The 17,456-nt window shown below is 37.9% G+C and overlaps 1 protein-coding gene and 1 pseudogene across 2 annotated transcripts in view; both read left to right on the forward strand.

Moving 5' to 3' along the window:
- CTNNA3 (catenin alpha 3) overlaps nt 1-17,456 on the forward strand; it is a 1,797,749-nt gene that overhangs the window by 996,485 nt on the left and 783,808 nt on the right. The window lies entirely within an intron of this gene.
- Nucleotides 7,123-8,198, forward strand: LOC117082681 (annotated as a pseudogene).

Raw genomic sequence — 17,456 nt, forward strand, 5'->3', positions numbered from 1 at the left:
TCTATATGTATATGCAATATTATCTTCTTTCTGATGTAACATTATTTCATAAACAATATGCCCTTCATTTAGTGAGGGATATGATGTAAGTGTCTTACTATTTTTAATTCTGAAATTTTTTCACGTTATAAAGCTTCAAATTAAAAATGTGACTTTTTATACCCTAAATAAATCCACAAACATCTCCTTTATCACATTTGAATTAAAAGCTTTACATTTGTGTATAAAACCTTCCACCATAACTTATCTTCCAAATTTTATAAAAAATATTCCCTATTACTTGATGTGCATTTGTTCCTAGACAAGTGGGCTATTGGTTTCACAAATTATTTTCTAACACACTGTACATTTTTCTGCTATACAATGAATGAGTTCACAACATTAATGAAAGCTACTGCTGAATTCAACATTTCGCTCATTAATTTACTAAAACTTCTGTTTTTAGCTATGTGTTACTTCTCTATAGATTTATCCTACCAGCTGAATTTTTTAAAGGAATAACTTCTCCAAAAGAAATATTTCTTTAATTATTAATATCAAGGATGGACAGCTGGGTTATTGGATATGATCATGATCATATCAGCCTCTGAAAGTGCAGCGCGAACCTATACATCTAGCAAGGAAAGATGCTCTTGTTTAATGAAACATGATCTGCATTGAGTTTTATCCATATTATTTATTTTTCCCCTTGACTAGTTTAGAAGAGTTATAAATTATACTATATACTTTAAAAGGCAGATAGACTCATTTTTCCAATATTAGTCCATTTTTACTAACTCTTGTAAATATAACTGTTGCTATTCTTGATATTTTTTTCCTAGAAAACTTTTTAAAAATGTTTGTATCACAAGATCTTCAGATTTAGAGTTGAAAGGAATCCTGAAAGTAACCTAATTTTAGTTCTGAAGCTTGACTTTCCTCTTTTATATTCTTCCAAGTGGTTATTTAGCCTTTGCATAAGCAATTTCTAGGATAGGAAAATTACTGTCTCCCATAACACTCAATTCCATCTTTGAACATCTTTGACATATGACTGTTAGCATTAGTTCTTGGTAAACACCTATGAAATGTAAAGCTTTATGCTAGTGCTCTTAAACATGTTCTCTTAGGTAATCCTTATACCAGCCTTATTGTTGACATGATTTATATTTTGAAAAAATAAGCTCAAAGAGGTTTTATATTTAGGGTCACATTGCTAGTTGATTGAAGGTGAAATTTTCTACTGGATGTATCAGATCATATGTCCATGCTTTTTTCAATAAGATGAGTTGTCTTTACTTACATGTGAAAAAAATCTGTCTTCCCAACAGGCTACTGGGCTACTGGTTTTCAAACATACAGTGGATGAGTTCACGGCATGAGTTAAACATCAGTTACTCTATGTTTAAAGTTCTTCCTGGCAACAATTCTTGAAATATTTGAAGTCAGCCCTCATGTATTCCATATGCTTCCTCTTTTCTGAGGTGCATTTTATAATTCCTTCAAATGGTTACTTTTAGCTCTTACATTGTCTGAGCCACTCTTGTCTAAATGCTTTCCAGTTTATTTTTTGGTAATACCACTCCAAGTGATGTTAAAAATAGAAGGTAGTGTTCTTGGATTGGCCAAACTAGCAAACTGTAACATGGGATTACCATCTCAATTGTTATAGGAACTTTATTAATGTAGTCCTATTGAATTAGCTCAGCAAACCACATTGTAGCATTCATTTCTGTTAAGTTTAAGGTTGGCATATAATTTTATATATTAATAAGTTGGTGAGATATTGGCTTTACATTTTGAATTATATTTATCCTTTCTAATTTCCTGCTTTATCCTTTGAAAAGAGCCCATGAAATTCTTTGTCCACTCTGATTTTTGTGTCCTGAAATTTCCATGTCATTACAATGAAAAAGAATCAAAGTATGGCTGCACTAAAAGGAGAGTATTTCTAAAATGTAAAGCACTTTGCAAAAGCACTCAACATACATTCTTTCTAGCTCTTATAGCTACATTATAATGTGGGCATTAGCATACATATTTTGCTCATTACAATTTAGTAATTTGTTCAAGTCCATAAAGAAAGAAGTTTAGAGGAGATGAATCCACCCATATCTGTTTTGTTTTTCCTGCAATGTCATAATGATATTAAGTATATGTTATCCTAAAGGACTAACTAATCAGAAATAGATTATAGAAAACACTCAGTGATATCTCTAGTATTAGGTCAACTTCCAAGGGACTTATGCAACACTTGTGCTAGAAGTGAGAGAGGTGAAAATCATTGTATTACAATATCTGAAACAAACATGCCTGTGATTTGTGAAACCAGTGAGGTTTGCTTTCCATATCCAAGTTTGGACCGTTGCTTCATGCATCCAGAAGCAGATAGATCAACATTACATGATCGTGTACTTCATATAGCTCAAACATATTTGAATCTTCATATCTGCCACTGTGACCAACTGTCTGTGTTTGTCTGGGAAGGTATCAAAAGTAGAGTAACCAGGCAATGTTATTATGCCAGTGTAGAATTGCTAGTGTATATTTACTCTTGATTCTAAGTTGGCAGAGGGCATTAGAGCTCCACTTTACAGCACTTTAGCAATGATACATGGGTTTATTGTGTCCATCAACTTCATTTACCAGAAAATCAGATACCTGATCTTAACCTTGTTGACTCTGCTTAAAGGTAGACCCCTTAATTAAATCTTCCCCATATCAGCAATCCAGGTCTGTAGGAGATGGTTTGTAAATGAGTTGTAGTCTCTAGAAACAAGGCAAAGATCACCTAAAGCATATTAGTGCTAGATCTCTTAATATTTGTTTCTCGGCCGGGCGCGGTGGCTCAAGCCTGTAATCCCAGCACTTTGGGAGGCCGAGACGGGCGGATCACGAGGTCAGGAGATCGAGACCATCCTGGCTAATACGGTGAAACCCCGTCTCTACTAAAAAATACAAAAAACTAGCCGGGCGACGAGGCGGGCGCCTGTAGTCCCAGCTACTCGGGAGGCTGAGACAGGAGAATGGCGTGAACCCGGGAGGCGGAGCTTGCAGTGAGCTGAGATCGGGCCACTGCACTCCAGCCTGGGCGGCAGAGCCAGACTCCATCTCAAAAAAAAAAAAAAAAAAAAAAAAAAATATTTGTTTCTCCAGATTTTTAGATCTTAAGACAGAAAATCACCTACAGTTGGCCTTAGTATTTGTGGGTTCCATATCCATGTGTTTAACCAACTACAGATGAAAAATGTGGCTAGGCCTATAGTAGTTGTGTGTGTACTAAACATCTACAAACTTTTCCTTTCTTGTCATGATTCCCTACACAATGCAGTGTACAAATAAGAACTGTTTGCATAGCATATACATTGAGTTATAAATTATAAGTAATCTAGAGATGATTTAAAGTAAATAGGAGGATGTGCATGGGTTTTATGCAAATACTACATCATTGTATATAAGAGACTTCAGCATCCATGAATTTTGGTGTCCATGGGAGTCCTGGAACCAGTCTCCACACTGAAACAGAGTAATGACTGTATATTTCTTCAAATCCCTTTACAATACTGAGAACAGTGCTCAGGCTATAGTACGTTACATATACACATATTCATTGATTACAGGTTTAACTTTCTAATTTATTGGTCTCAGAAGTAGTGAGATAAAATATTGAAACAATGGTGATGTAGGGATTTTCACACATAATTTTAACTTCTCTTTCCAAAGTATGTTGAGAGTTTTTGTCCTAAATGTATATAGTATCAGCACATACATATATACACAAATTATTCAATGAAGCTTTTAAATTTTTAGATGATTTCCCCTTATCACTTAGCACATTTCTTCTCACTGTCAACTGGTGTCTGCTAAGGGAATGCAAATTAACTGTATTATTAATTTAAGTAAGACATAATTAGTAAGGTAAATCTTCTGCCAAAAACCACATAACACATTCCAGGGCCAAATATAAATGAGCTATGATTAGCCTGCTGTTCCCCTTTATTAGTTCAGATTAATGGTATATTCCCTGTGGGTATAAAGATGCACAACCATGTGTTTTCTAAGGGTCTTAGGACCATTTGTTAACTGCAATGGGAGCTTCACATCTCACTATCTTGTGAGGACTTCCTGGTATTTAATCAATGTGAGAAAGGAGGACAAGTATCAATTGATTAAAAAGCATGAATAGGGTTTGTAAGCAGAACATTTAATGAGCTAACTAAATTTCTCTACCAGTCAATAGCAAACATGGGCTCCCTTCATGCAAGTACTGCATCGTTTCTTCTCCTGCCTGGTACCATTATCCAGACTGTGAACAGCATTGTTTTCAGAGAGCACTTTCAGAAGCATTCTTGACTAGAGGAAACACAGGGAGTAGCAATCCATTAATGAAGCAGATTCACATCGATTAATTACATTCTGCTTCCTCTGTTCAGGCCTGTAGCACAGCTCCAGAAGGGGAAAAAAAATATGATGCAAGGAAGAGAAAAGCCCTCAAATTAAATTTTCAAGTCTGATTTATGAGACTCCTCTGAAAAGCTAGTTTTTTTCTAATTTCAGTTATTTGTTTCTCTGCTTCCCTGACAAGGCTGTTCTAACACCGCCTGGATTTTGGCTTGTTGCCTGCCTCATTCCTTTCTTGGCTTGTTCTCATTACAGCACTTTTGCCTGATAGGAGTGAAGACCCTTGAAACTGGGAATCCAGACTATATAGAGCAAAACCTATTGCTGGCAATGGGCAGTTAAGAGACAACATAGGCTATTAACTGATGCTGTTGTTTTCTGGTAGCCATTGTGGGGCACTGCATGTGTGCCATTATTCACAATCAGGGTCATCATTCTAGTCCCTGCTGGGATTCATTTTTATCAAGAACAAGTAAGTAAGATGACTATAGAGTGTGCTGTGCAGTGAACTGGCATTTAGGATTTTTTTTTGATGACCTTAGTCCTTCCTAATTGTGTTTTGTGGCTGTAAGGCCAAGTGATTTAGGCCTGTGTGTGTGCACAAGGGTACAATTTGGAGTATTAACTATAGTGCTATTGCTTCCATTTGTAGAGGATTGTAGGATTTAGAAAACTGGCCCTTGGGTAGGATGGTAGCAGCATCTTCCATTAATAGCCATAAAAGTCAGGAATACTCAAAAACATTTTAAAAGATAAAAATGAGAAAACATATGTTACTAGAAACAACTGTCATATATCTCATACCCTGCATAAAGAGAGAATCATTAACAGCTAATTTTATATTCAAATAATTATGAAGTTGTGGTCTGCAGAGTCAGCTCCTTTCTCTCCCCTCCTCTCCCTTTTCTTTATTCTTTCTTCCTAGACAGGATTAGGTTAAAAAGAAAATCCATGAAAACCAACAAGGGTGGCTAAGAAGCTAGAATGATAGAGCAGAAAAGGCCAGAATCACCTGGCCTCACACTGTGATTGGACAGAAGAGACACTGACTTTCCTGGAGTCACTTGAGTCTCAATCCTAAACAAGGACTGTGATGCCAAGCCTCTGTCTACTCAAGAACCACACTTCCCCCAAGCCCCACAACCCCAGGACAGATCTGATTCTTATTACTCTACAGTTGCTTGAAACTTCTTATAAGTTTACAGTTGTGCCTATGAGCAAAGACTTAAAATGAAGACAGTCCTAGAGAAGTACCCTCAGGAATACACTGTTGATGTCAGAGCTTTAGAACCACAAATTTGGATGGAGGGTCACTGGAAAAAGTGACCACAGATGCAGAGTGTAACAGCAAGTATTAAGTGTGTGTGTGTGTGTGTGTGTGTGTGTGTGTGGTGGGGTGTGGGGAGGGAGTTGATAAACCTGACTTTGTATGGAAGGAATCACATCTGGCTTGAGTCTCCCAGTGAATGTCACTTCTTTTAACTTGTAGGTTTACTTACACTAAGAAAAATCTAGTCTCCCAAATTGCCTAGGAAGCTAGCACCAATTCTCTGTTTATGAAAACATCAACCACAGTTTAGCATTTTAATTGAAAGAAAAGATAGCTTATCAATTCAAGTTGGTTATAATACCCCCAAGTGCTATGATATGCTTCTTTAAGTTTCCTAATGTCACTCATGATCCATGCTCTTGAAACAGCATGACATAATGTCAGGAATGCTGAGTTTGGAGTGGAATATCTCTGTTGCACCACTTATGGTTTTTAAGGTTTTTTATTTCTCTTAATCTGTAAAATGGGTATGACATCATGAGGATTAACAGTGATGCCCATAAAGTGCCTAACACAGTGCTTGACCTCACTGGGGATTCAGTAAGTAAGAGCAGGTATTGTTTGTTGCTCTTGTTTTGTTATTAACAGCAGTAATGAAGAGCCCTCTTGCTGCTCCCACTTTCTGTTTTTATGTGTCCCAAACATTCCCCAGCAGGGCAGCCTCTCTTGCTCCCTTCTGCCTGATGTCTTTTCTTAGCAACCCAGAATATTCATCATTCTTACCAGGCACCTGGAGGAAGGAAGCCTCTAGTTCCTCTCTGGTTTGCCTGGTTATCACAGCTTTCTCAGCTGAGCCTTCAGTGAGGAATCATGGTCCTTCTCTAGAACACTAGTTTCCAAATTTTATAGTTATTTATGCCCATTAGTAAAATGATGTTGAGGCTATACTCCTAATATATGTTTATTTATTTATAAATAATACATATGCACTACTATACTAATAAGTAAAACAAAGAAATTTTCTAAACATTGGAATGGAAATGGTACATTCAGTTGTTTTCTTATATGTTGTCATGGCTCATCTTGCACACCTTCTGGGGTGCACAGCTTGAAAAGCATTGCTCGAGGGGATTATCGTGTTTTTGTAAATTATACTGTCTTACCCACAAAGCAAGTACCTCAGTCATCATCCAGAAAATGCCTTCCACACCCTTTGGTCTCTTTCCATGAGGAAATCCCATAGCCTGTCTCTGCAGCATCTGAACTATCACTCTAGCCCTCATGCTGGCCCTCTGACCCAGTGCTTCTACATTTTGTCTGTACATGTGATTCGCCTGGGGACCAGTTCAAAATGTCTGTGGCCCATCTCAAACCAATTAAATAAAAATATTGGCAGGTGCAGGGCCCGCCTCTGGGATCGTCCAGGCCTGCTGGTTTTGTCCCTAAGTGCCCGGCCGTTGGGGTGGGAGAAGGAAGGGAGGCACTCAAGGACCCAAGTTTCTTCATCATGGGGGATGTGGTCCATTGGTGCAGGAGCCCTGGGGGCTGCTGCCTTGGCATTGCTGCTGGCCAACACAGACGTGTTTTTGTCCAAGCCCCAGAAAGCAGCACTGCAGTACCTGAAGGACATAGACCTGAAAACACTAGAGAAGGAACCAAGGACTTTGAAAGCAAAGGAGCTATAGGAAAAAAATGGAGCTGTGATTATGGCCGTGCGGAGGCCAGGCTGTTTCCTTGTCTAGAGGAAGTTGCGGATCTGTCCTCCCTGAAACACATGTTGGACGAGCTGGGCGTCCCCCTCTATGCGGTTGTAAAGGAGCACATCAGGACCGAAGTGAAGGATTTCCAGCCTTATTTCAAAGGAGAACTCTTCCTGGATGAAAAGAAAAAGTTCTATGGTCCACAAAGGCAGAAGATGATGTTTATGGGATTTATCCATCTGGGAGTGTGGTACAACTTCTTCCGAGCCTGGAATGAAGGCTTCTCTGGAAACCTGGAAGGGGAAGGCTTCATCCATCCATGAGTTTTCGTGGTGAGATCAGGAAAGCAGGGCATTCTTCTCGAGCACTGAGAAAAGGAATTGGAGACAAAGTAAACCTACTTTCTGTTCTAGAAGCTGCTAAGATGATCAAACCACAGACTTTGGCCTCAGATAACATATGATTGTGTGAAACTGCCCAACTTAGGGATAACCAGGGGCATTCACCTGTATTCATGGGATGTATTGTTTCCACTTGTGTCTCTAGGGAGTGAGAAACCCATTTATACTCTACTCTCAGTATGGATTATTAATGTATTTTAATATTCTGTTTAGGCGCAGTTAGGCAAAATAGCCCCAAAACAAGATGAACAAAAATCTGAAAAACTAATGAGGATTATTAAGCTAAAACCTGGAAAATACGAGGCTTAAAATTGACTGCCGGCCTGGGTGTGGTGGCTCACACCTGTAATCCCAGCACTTTGGGAGGCCGAGGTGAGCAGGTCACTTGAGGTTGGGAGTTTGAGACCAGCCTGGGCAACATGGCGAAACCCCGACTCTACTAAAAATACAAAAATCAGTCGGGTGTGGTGGCACGCACCTGTAGTCCCAGCTACTCGGGAGGCTGAGGCAGGAGAATCACTTGAACCTGGGAGGTGGAAGTTGCAGTGAGCCGAGATCACCCTGCCCTCCAGCCTGGGTGACGGAAACTCCATCCCCCCACCAAAAAAAAAAAAAAAACTGATTGCTGTGCCTCATTACAAATGTATATGGTGTTTGAGTGCTGTTGCTTGAAATTATTTTTCTTTTCAGGTCTTCAAAAATCCAAGAAAAGTTGATGATTGACTTGAAGATTACAGAAGTTAAGGTTTTTTGGTAAATAAATAAATAAATAGATAGATTGATAAATTTGTGGGTCTGCCCTGAGGCTGTGAAGGGCCTCTTTTGTTTAGCCCAGTGAGCTGTTGGACTGGAGTAGGAAACCATTTACCATAGGTCCTGATCAACACTCCCATTCTGGGAAGCTGAGGCCTCAGAGGCTACTGGAGAGCAGGTCTTTTTGTTTATTTTTTCTTTTCTTTTCTTTTTTGAGACAGAGTCACTCTCTGTCACCCAGGCTGGAGTGTAGTGGTGCGATCTTGGCTCACTGCAACTTCTGCCTCTGAGTTCAAGCAATTCTCCTGCCTCAGCCTCTCAAGTAGCTCAGATTACAGGCACCCATCATCACACCCAGCTTTTTTTTTTTTTTGTATTTTTAGTAGGGATGGGGGTTTCACCATGTTGCCCAGGCTGATCTCGAACTCCTGACCTCAGGTGATCCACCCACCTCAGTCTACCAAAGTGCTGGGATTATAGGCATGAGCCACTGTGCCTGGGCTAGAACAGGTGTCCTTTGCCTACCTTCCTTCTGTTTTCCTCAGTCACATTAGAGAGAGAAGGGTCTTGCTCCAAATCCCATTCTGGAGAAGGCAACCTGATACAGTTTTGTCCAGGGCCCGCCAAACCTGCACAGCAATGGCCCTATCAACGTATTGCAAATGAAAGGATGACTTGAGTTGAAGTTTTGCTTTGCTCTCCGGCTGTTTATAAAGCAAGCTTGGGAATCAACCAGAGTGGATGATTGACAGGAGGAAGGGAGGAAGGCATAAAAGGTGACTGCCTTCACCTTCTTACCTTCAAATAGCCCCTTCACCTTCTTACCTTCAGAATAGCCCTTCGATTTATCTCTTTTCTCCCTTCTTCTGTCTTTCATTTTTTTTTTTTAACTGAAAGTGAGGTAAGGAGAGAGAAGGTCTTTCCAATATTTTCCTTAGCATCATGAGGCATCCCAAATCAGAGTGAAATAAACATTTAATTATCTGGAGTGCTTGGGATAGGGTATTCTTCTTTAAGCTTGTATTTATATTTGTATGTATGCATTCATGTACATATGTTAGGAACTGCTTAATCACCAGGAAAAAGTTTTCCTTCCACTTTACCCTTTTCTTTCACTTGCTACTTTGGCACCCCTTGTGAAAAAAGCTTTCTAAAAGCCTGAATCCATATTCTTGCCTGAGACGTGAGTTGAAATGCAGGCATCTAGATTAATATCTAATTATACTGGTGCTTAGCTGCTACCATTGAGGCCAAAAAACATCTCTCTCCTCTCCCACAGCAAAGTCCCTCTCTGTTATCTTAAGATCTCTGGGAGGCATATATTTGCATCGGAACAAAGTGACTCAAATATGTTTCTCTGACCTCCTCACAATGGTCTCTTGCCCACAAACTGTATAAGGCCACTGTAGGCGTGTGGCTGCAGGTATCTTCTGAGATGATCGTGCTTCTGGTTACCCTCGTCTCTTTGCAATATTTCTGGTCTTAGCAGTTTTTCTGAGGTGGTTCCTTTGATGCCTCATGGGCAGAAGCTGCTGCACGGAGGATACTGTGTACTGGATCCTGGATACTGGATCAAAGAGTATGGGCTGCAGGCTGAGACTCAAATTGTTTGTTCATTAATTTGTTGAAATAATTGAGTATATCTTTCGCTCCTAAAAAGTCGAACACATATTATCAGATGATAACTTAGGGTCAGAAAGTTCAAATGGCTTGTCAAAGGTAACATATGTGGTCATAATGGCACTAAATGGAGGGCCAACCATGATAAAATAATAATAGTAAACAAAGCATATAGAGAGATCAACAGACAGACAAATAAATACTTAATATAAATCAGATACTCTGTATGTGTCTATTGATGCACCAGGCATTGTACTAGAGACAGTATTAAAATCACTATTAAAACATATATTTTATAATCAAGAGTCTTAGAACCTGATCAAGAAGGCAGACCCACAAGAAAACGATAAAATGCAATGAAATCAACATTGAAAATGGAGGAAAAATAAAGTTCTTAAGATCACAGGGCACTTAAATTGACTTGAGGAATCAGAGTGCAAAGTTCTTTGCACAGCATATTTGGAGAACATTGAATGATTTGATACACTGAAGCCAAAGTATAAGTGCAGAACTGATAGCACAGATCATAAAAGATTGTAGTACATAGAAAGCAATGTAAATTAATGACATTTCACCACACACAGACTTTCTATATTATGTTAGTGATAAATGGTTGCACAAAAAGGGAAAATAAAGTTATTTGAAATGATTTTAACAAACAATTGTCAGCAACTTAACAATCAATTGTCAAATCAATTGTTAAAATGTTGTTAATCAATTGTTACGTGATTTTCATTTAACAAGTATTCATTGATCACCTGCTATGACAAGCACTGTTTTAGGCCTTTGGGGTACATCTGTGAACAAAATGAATGAAAATCACTGTCCTCACAAAGCTTACATTCTCTTTATTATAAGTTTATTTTATATTATTGTATATTTTATTATTATATTTAATTATATTATAATTATTATAGTTTTATTATAAATTTATTTACTATAAATTATTATATATACAAACATATATTGCTACACATAGTTTCACATATAATGGGGAATATACTGTATTTTTTGGACACTTTAAGAAATATTCAGTGTTAGTTTTGAGTAAAATAGGTCTTTTGCCTCTTTTACCTTAAAATTTAATTCTAAGATTTGACTCCACTGTAGTCAATTAACAATGGAGAACTATTAAGAAATTACATGCAAATGAAATAATATTTGCATTTTGGGACGAGGACGCAAGGAGTGGAGTTGTTTGATAGGTAATGCCTGAGACTAACACTGAGGAAACTCATTAGGCTGCCACTGTGTGAAAAATAATTCAATAAAATAGGACAATAAGGCAATTGCAACATTTAGGATTATTGAGACAGAGAGAAGGAGTTTAAAATCATTCCCAGGATTCTGCGTTAGATAATGAGATGATGAGTAACAGAAAACAAAAAGGGTTAATACAGGTGAAAGTACTTTTATATCCCTTCATTTAACGTTCACAGAAACTATAAAAGTTTGGTGCCAGTGTAGCTGTACAACTTGTTGGCTTTTGTTTTTCTTCATAACTATAGAAGACCTTTTGGTTCTGTCTGTAATATATAATCATGCCTTAAAGCTGATTATAATTTTCACTGTTAAAGATTCATACTTTGGCTACCTTTTCATTTATTACTCACAACCACAGACTGGGTTCATAAGGGCAGAGGTAGAAGCCATGGCTGAGTAGCCAGAGAATCTAGAGCTGCTGTCAGCAAATTGAATCGTCAGCATGCTCAAGGAAATCACCTGCTGGCTTATTAAAGTTAATTGCTTGCAGGTATCAAGTTCCTTAGCCAGAGTCTCAAAGTCGCTGTGAGAGAAGTGATTAAGACTGTGCTGGGAGCTTGGCAAAGCTGGATGAGTACCATCTCATGGGGTGTCTTAGCTTCAGGGAGACTGCTTCCTACGTCCACATTGTTTGTTTCTTCCTCCTTGCGCTTCCACCATCCCCTACACCTGTCCCCAGCACATGCCAACTTATCCAGGTAATGTGTTAATTTTGATTCTCTAACATTTGACAGGCATGTATTAAACATTTATTTCCAGCCTCAAAAAGCACTGAGATAAATAACACAGCCTCTGCACACAAGGAACTTCCAGTTGAGAATAGGAGACAGGCTTTTAAACCTATGATTATAATACTATGCCATAAATTCTAGAAACTGGTTAGTCTAACATACTATAAGAAGGTATAGAGATAAGGTATATAGTACATATATATGTTTACATTTTCATTATCTGCCTTTGGGGACTGGGATAAAAGAAGATGGAAATATTTACCTGTATCTGTCGGAGTCCTCCAAAACGAATTGGCTTACATGGTAGGGGCTGGCAGGTCTGAAATCTATAGCGTAGGTTTTATATAAACTCAGGCAAGAGTTGATGTTGCAGTATTAAATCTGAAATTTGTAGAGCAGGTTGGCAGGCTGGAAACTCAAGCAGGATTTCTATGTTAGTCTTAAGGCAGAATCCCTTCTTTTGGGGGATACCTCAGTTTTCTGTTACTGTTTTTGTTTGTGTTTTTATCTTTTGCTCTTACGGCTTCCAACTTACTGTGTGAGGCCCACCTACATTATCGGGGGTAATCTCTTTAATTAAAGTCAATTGATTAAGAAATGCTCACCACGTCTGTAAAATACCTTCACAGGAGCATTTAGATAAATATTTGACCAGACAGCTGGGCACCAAAGCCTGACCAAGTTTTTTTGCTTTGGTAGGCCAAAGTCGGGCGAGGCACTGCAAATGTATAGAAGTTCCAACTCCAAGATATATTGAAATTATTCCCTAGGATAGCACTTTAAAATTCAAGCTTATTCCCAGGGTAAAGACATCAAACACCTAGGTAGTGCCATGCTTAGATCCAGGAAAGAAAGGTCTTTGTCATGGGCCCCATGCATTAGAGGGCCCCACATATGACAAAAACACAAACATAAATGCCTCTGTTACCTCACTTCTGGCCTACAGCACTGGCTCACTGCAATCTGAAACATTCACTCTCATGATTAATATTATTTGGGCTACCAGAAAATTCTTCTCCACATTTTTTCTTACATCCTAGTGACGAAAAGATAGCAAAGCTCAAATGCCATAAACATTTGCAGTTTGAACTGCTGTCAACATGAGAGATGAACATCTTATTTTGCAGCAGGGTAGTGGGGTGGGCTAGGTTTGAGCACTATAAAGAAAATATACGTAAATTATTTTCAGATTCTTTCTTGTGGAATGAACACACCAAATCATTGCATAATCAAGGATTGTTTTCCTAGGTAGAGCTGAACATCACTTTTCTTGTATCTGTTCATGTTTCATTGGTAGATTTGAAAGTCCAGACAAATTAGCATAGCATTTGTACATGATATGTGTATTTTGGATTATTAAATAAATCATAGTAGTCCTATACTTTTCTATATGTGGGGTTAGAGAAAATATGAAGTGTGCTACCAGTTCTTCATATTGGCAAGCAAATGGTTAGTGGATGCTCAATGTTAAATGAGACAAAATTAAATGAGAAAATGTCAGCTTTAATGAAATATTCTGAAATTAAAATGTGATATTCCTTACATGCATTTCAGTTTTTGACTTAATAGGTAATTTGAATATTTAAGAAAGAATTATGAATTTTTAATTCATAATTATTTAATTTTTAATAAAATATATTTGAAATTTCTAACTTTAATACAATTTCATTTTAGTTTAAATCCTTTGGTTCATCACTGTCAAGAAATTAATTAAAAATCTTGACCACAGCAATGTAATTTTGATGAAATAAAGAGGAGGAATATAAATTTTATGGAATACTTGTGTGTTTACTAATTAAGCTGGTTTCATTTTATTACTTATATAAACATTGCCATCTCAACAAGAGAATGCCCAGGTATGCTCTCAAATATTAAATTTAATATCTTTGACATTTTGCCAACTTTTAGTCACCTAAGAACTATTGCCTTACACAATACTTTTCATTTGTCATCAAAAATTATATATTTAAGGCAGCACAGTGATAGAACATATTTTATTAAAGTTTCTTAGTTTTTAAATAATTTTTAAATATTTAAACATGTGGTCTGTGGGCCTCCATTTCTACTGTTGGTTTGGGTCCTGCATATCTAGGAGTGGGCTCACCAATAAGCAATTGAGACAGCATCTAGGAGGGGGCATGAACATCCTCAAGGAGCCATGACTATTCCAAGAGATGGATGACAATCTTTAACTTGTGAACTAGGGGTGGGAGGATGTGAGGTGGGATAAGCAGTGCCCTTTCTATTTTTTCCTATGCCTCCTTGCCCAGTAAACAGACTTTCTTTCTTTTTAAAGAGCTGAATGTAAAAAAATTTAATTCGGGAAAATTATGTAGGTGGACCTGGAAGAACTGGAACAGGCTGTAAGTTATTGAAATTAACCCTCAGAAATCATTCTGAAAAAGGGGACATTTGAGCTCGATCTGGAAAGATGAATAGAACCCCTCCAGGTGGATGAATTGTGTGTGGGAAGAGGTGCACTAGGAAAAGGCAAAAAGGCAGAAAAAGCAGGTTGCTTCACAATATTTCAAAACTTTCATATGACTAAAACACTGGGTGGGAAGGAGGAAATGGAAAGAGAAGGGCTGAAATATGAGAACAGAAAGGGTATTACACTTCTTCCCAAGAGCCTGGCTTTTATCCTTCAGAAGAGACTCATTAAAGAAGTTTTAAGCAAGCAAATGACATGATTGGTTTTGCCTTTTAAAAATATGACTTTAGAACCTTGGTTTTCAAATTTTAAAATGCATGATAATCACTTGGAGGGCTTGTTGAAACACAGATGGCTGGGCCCCACCTCCAGAGCTTCTGACTCAGTAGTTCTGGGGTGGAACCCAAGAGTTTGCATTTCTAACAACTCCTGACTGATGTGATGCTGCTGATGTGGGAACCATACTTTAAGAAGCACAGCTCAAAAAAGCAGAGGTGGATGGTGAATGGTTTAGAAAGATGAATCTACAGAAAGTAGACAAGATATGGGAATTAGTGCAATAAAGTTGGGAAAAATAGAGTTTTATGTAAGCAGTGATGAAGGGTCTAAATAAGAGTTTTAAGAAACAGTACCTAACTGAATTTGCAAGGTCTGGATAAGGAAGACACAAGTGTTGAGGATAAATCTGTATCTGGCTTGTTTTTGAAGGTATGGAAGAGCCCAGGTTCGTAATCTAGAGAAAGAGAGAAAGAGAATGGATTTCCATGTGTAGTCATTGGTGTAAAGGTGCAATTTAATTGAATATCATGCAACAACTGGATTACTGAACTTTGGGTGTGCTGAACCAAAGAAGACGGAAAGTTATTTACTTACAGAATATACTAGCTCCATTAGAAGTTTGAGGTCAATATAGTTAATACGCAAATGTTATTTATCAATAGCAGTCAATACACCATCACGATTCGATCATTTTGGGTGTGGTTAAGGATTGGTCACCTCTTTGGAGAGTGCCTCAAGCCTTTTACTTAATTACTGTCTAACAAGGTAGATCTGTCAGAATGGGTATTTTTACTTCATTATATTCTATCATGTGATTTTTCTCTCTAGTATATCCTTCTACTTTAAAATATTATTTTAGGCTTAGCAAAATTAATATTATTCTATTTAACAGGGGGCAGGATGCAAGTTCACCCTTAATATTTGAATGAACCAGGGCAAGAGTATAAATGAAGGTGTCCCCTTCCATTTGTTGAAATACGTAAATATGTGAAAGTTATAAACCAAGCCAACAAACTCTTAAAGAAAATATGTTCTGTTCTTCTACCTTCACAAATAGAACTAAATAACTAAATTTTCAAAATATATGGAAGGCTATGCCTTTCATATAATTTAAACTTGGCAAAACATCAAAGATGGCTGGATTTGCTTATTCTGCATCTCTGGGATTTTGGTTGATGAGCGTGTGGTGATTATATGTGTCATAAAATACAGACAGACATGGTTCCTACATGTTATATATTAATTCCATTATATTCCTTACATCATTTTAGTGAAATTACCAAGTAGGTTACTATAGTAAATTTTTACATAATTAATATTTTATTGACAGTAATGATTTAAAGGATTAAAATATAAAACATAATTGTATTCCAGTGCTCAAAATTTAAACATAGTTGTATCAAAAACGTTTCTTCAAGAAAAATACAAAATTACAAAATTAGAAATGTTTACTTATTTTCTAAAAGGCTTTGCCAATGTAACTTTTAAAAAGATGGTACAAATTGGCCAGGTGCGGTGGCTCACGCCTGTAATCCCAGCACTTTGGGAGGCAGAGGTGGGTGGATCACGAGGTCAGGAGATCGAGACCATCCTGGTTAACATGGTGAAACCCCATCTCTACTAAAAAATACAAAAAAATTAGCCGGGTATGGTGGTGGGCGCCTGTAGTCCCAGCTACTGAGGAGGCTGAGGCAGGAGAATGGTGTGAACCCGGGAGGCAGAGCTTGTAGTCAGCTGAGATCCAGCCACTGCACTCCAGCCTGGGTGACAGAGAGAGACTCCGTCACAAAAAAAGAAAAAAAAAAAAGTACAAATTGTGATTAACGCATACCCACACTCAAATTTGATTTAATTAAACGGGCAAATTTAAAAATTGTCTAATCAGTAACAATTTTATAATGTTTAGAATTCATTGCTTATATAAATATTTGATGTCACACTTCAAGAATGGTGTTTCGACCTATATATAAACATGTTTAAGAGCGACATAAATTGTTTAATATTGCAAAATATTCTTCAATCACCATGTGGAACTATTGTGACTATTGTAGGAACTGCTAAAATAAAGGATTAGAACAAGGAAAGAAAATACTTTGTATACCTGGAACATAATACCAAATGCAAGAAAATATTGCATCCATCTGAGATGATTTAACGAGTTCATTAATTTATCTTTTTTTTTTTTTTTTTTTTTTTTTGAGGCGGAGTCTCGCTCTGTCGCCCAGACTGGAGTGCAGTGGCCGGATCTCAGCTCACTGCAAGCTCCGCCTCCCGGGTTTACGCCATTCTCCTGCCTCAGCCTCCCGAGTAGCTGGGACTACAGGCGCCCGCCACCTCGCCCGGCTAGTTTTTGTATTTTTTTTTAGTAGAGACGGGGTTTCACCGTGTTAACCAGGATGGTCTCGATCTCCTGACCTCGTGATCCGCCCGTCTCGGCCTCCCAAAGTGCTGGGATTACAGGCTTGAGCCACCGCGCCCGGCCTAATTTATCTTTTTCTCTTCTCTCAGTACTTCCGTTGCTCATAGATTTTTCACAGTGGGAAACTGTCCTTCTTGAATCTAGACAGTAACACAACCCACAAACCTTCACCTTATTTGGGCACATTCCCTTTTTTATTTTAAGACTTT

Source organism: Trachypithecus francoisi, unplaced genomic scaffold (genome assembly GCF_009764315.1).
Source record: "Trachypithecus francoisi isolate TF-2019V2 unplaced genomic scaffold, Tfra_2.0 Lachesis_group9, whole genome shotgun sequence".
NCBI classification, from domain to species: Eukaryota; Metazoa; Chordata; class Mammalia; order Primates; family Cercopithecidae; genus Trachypithecus; species Trachypithecus francoisi.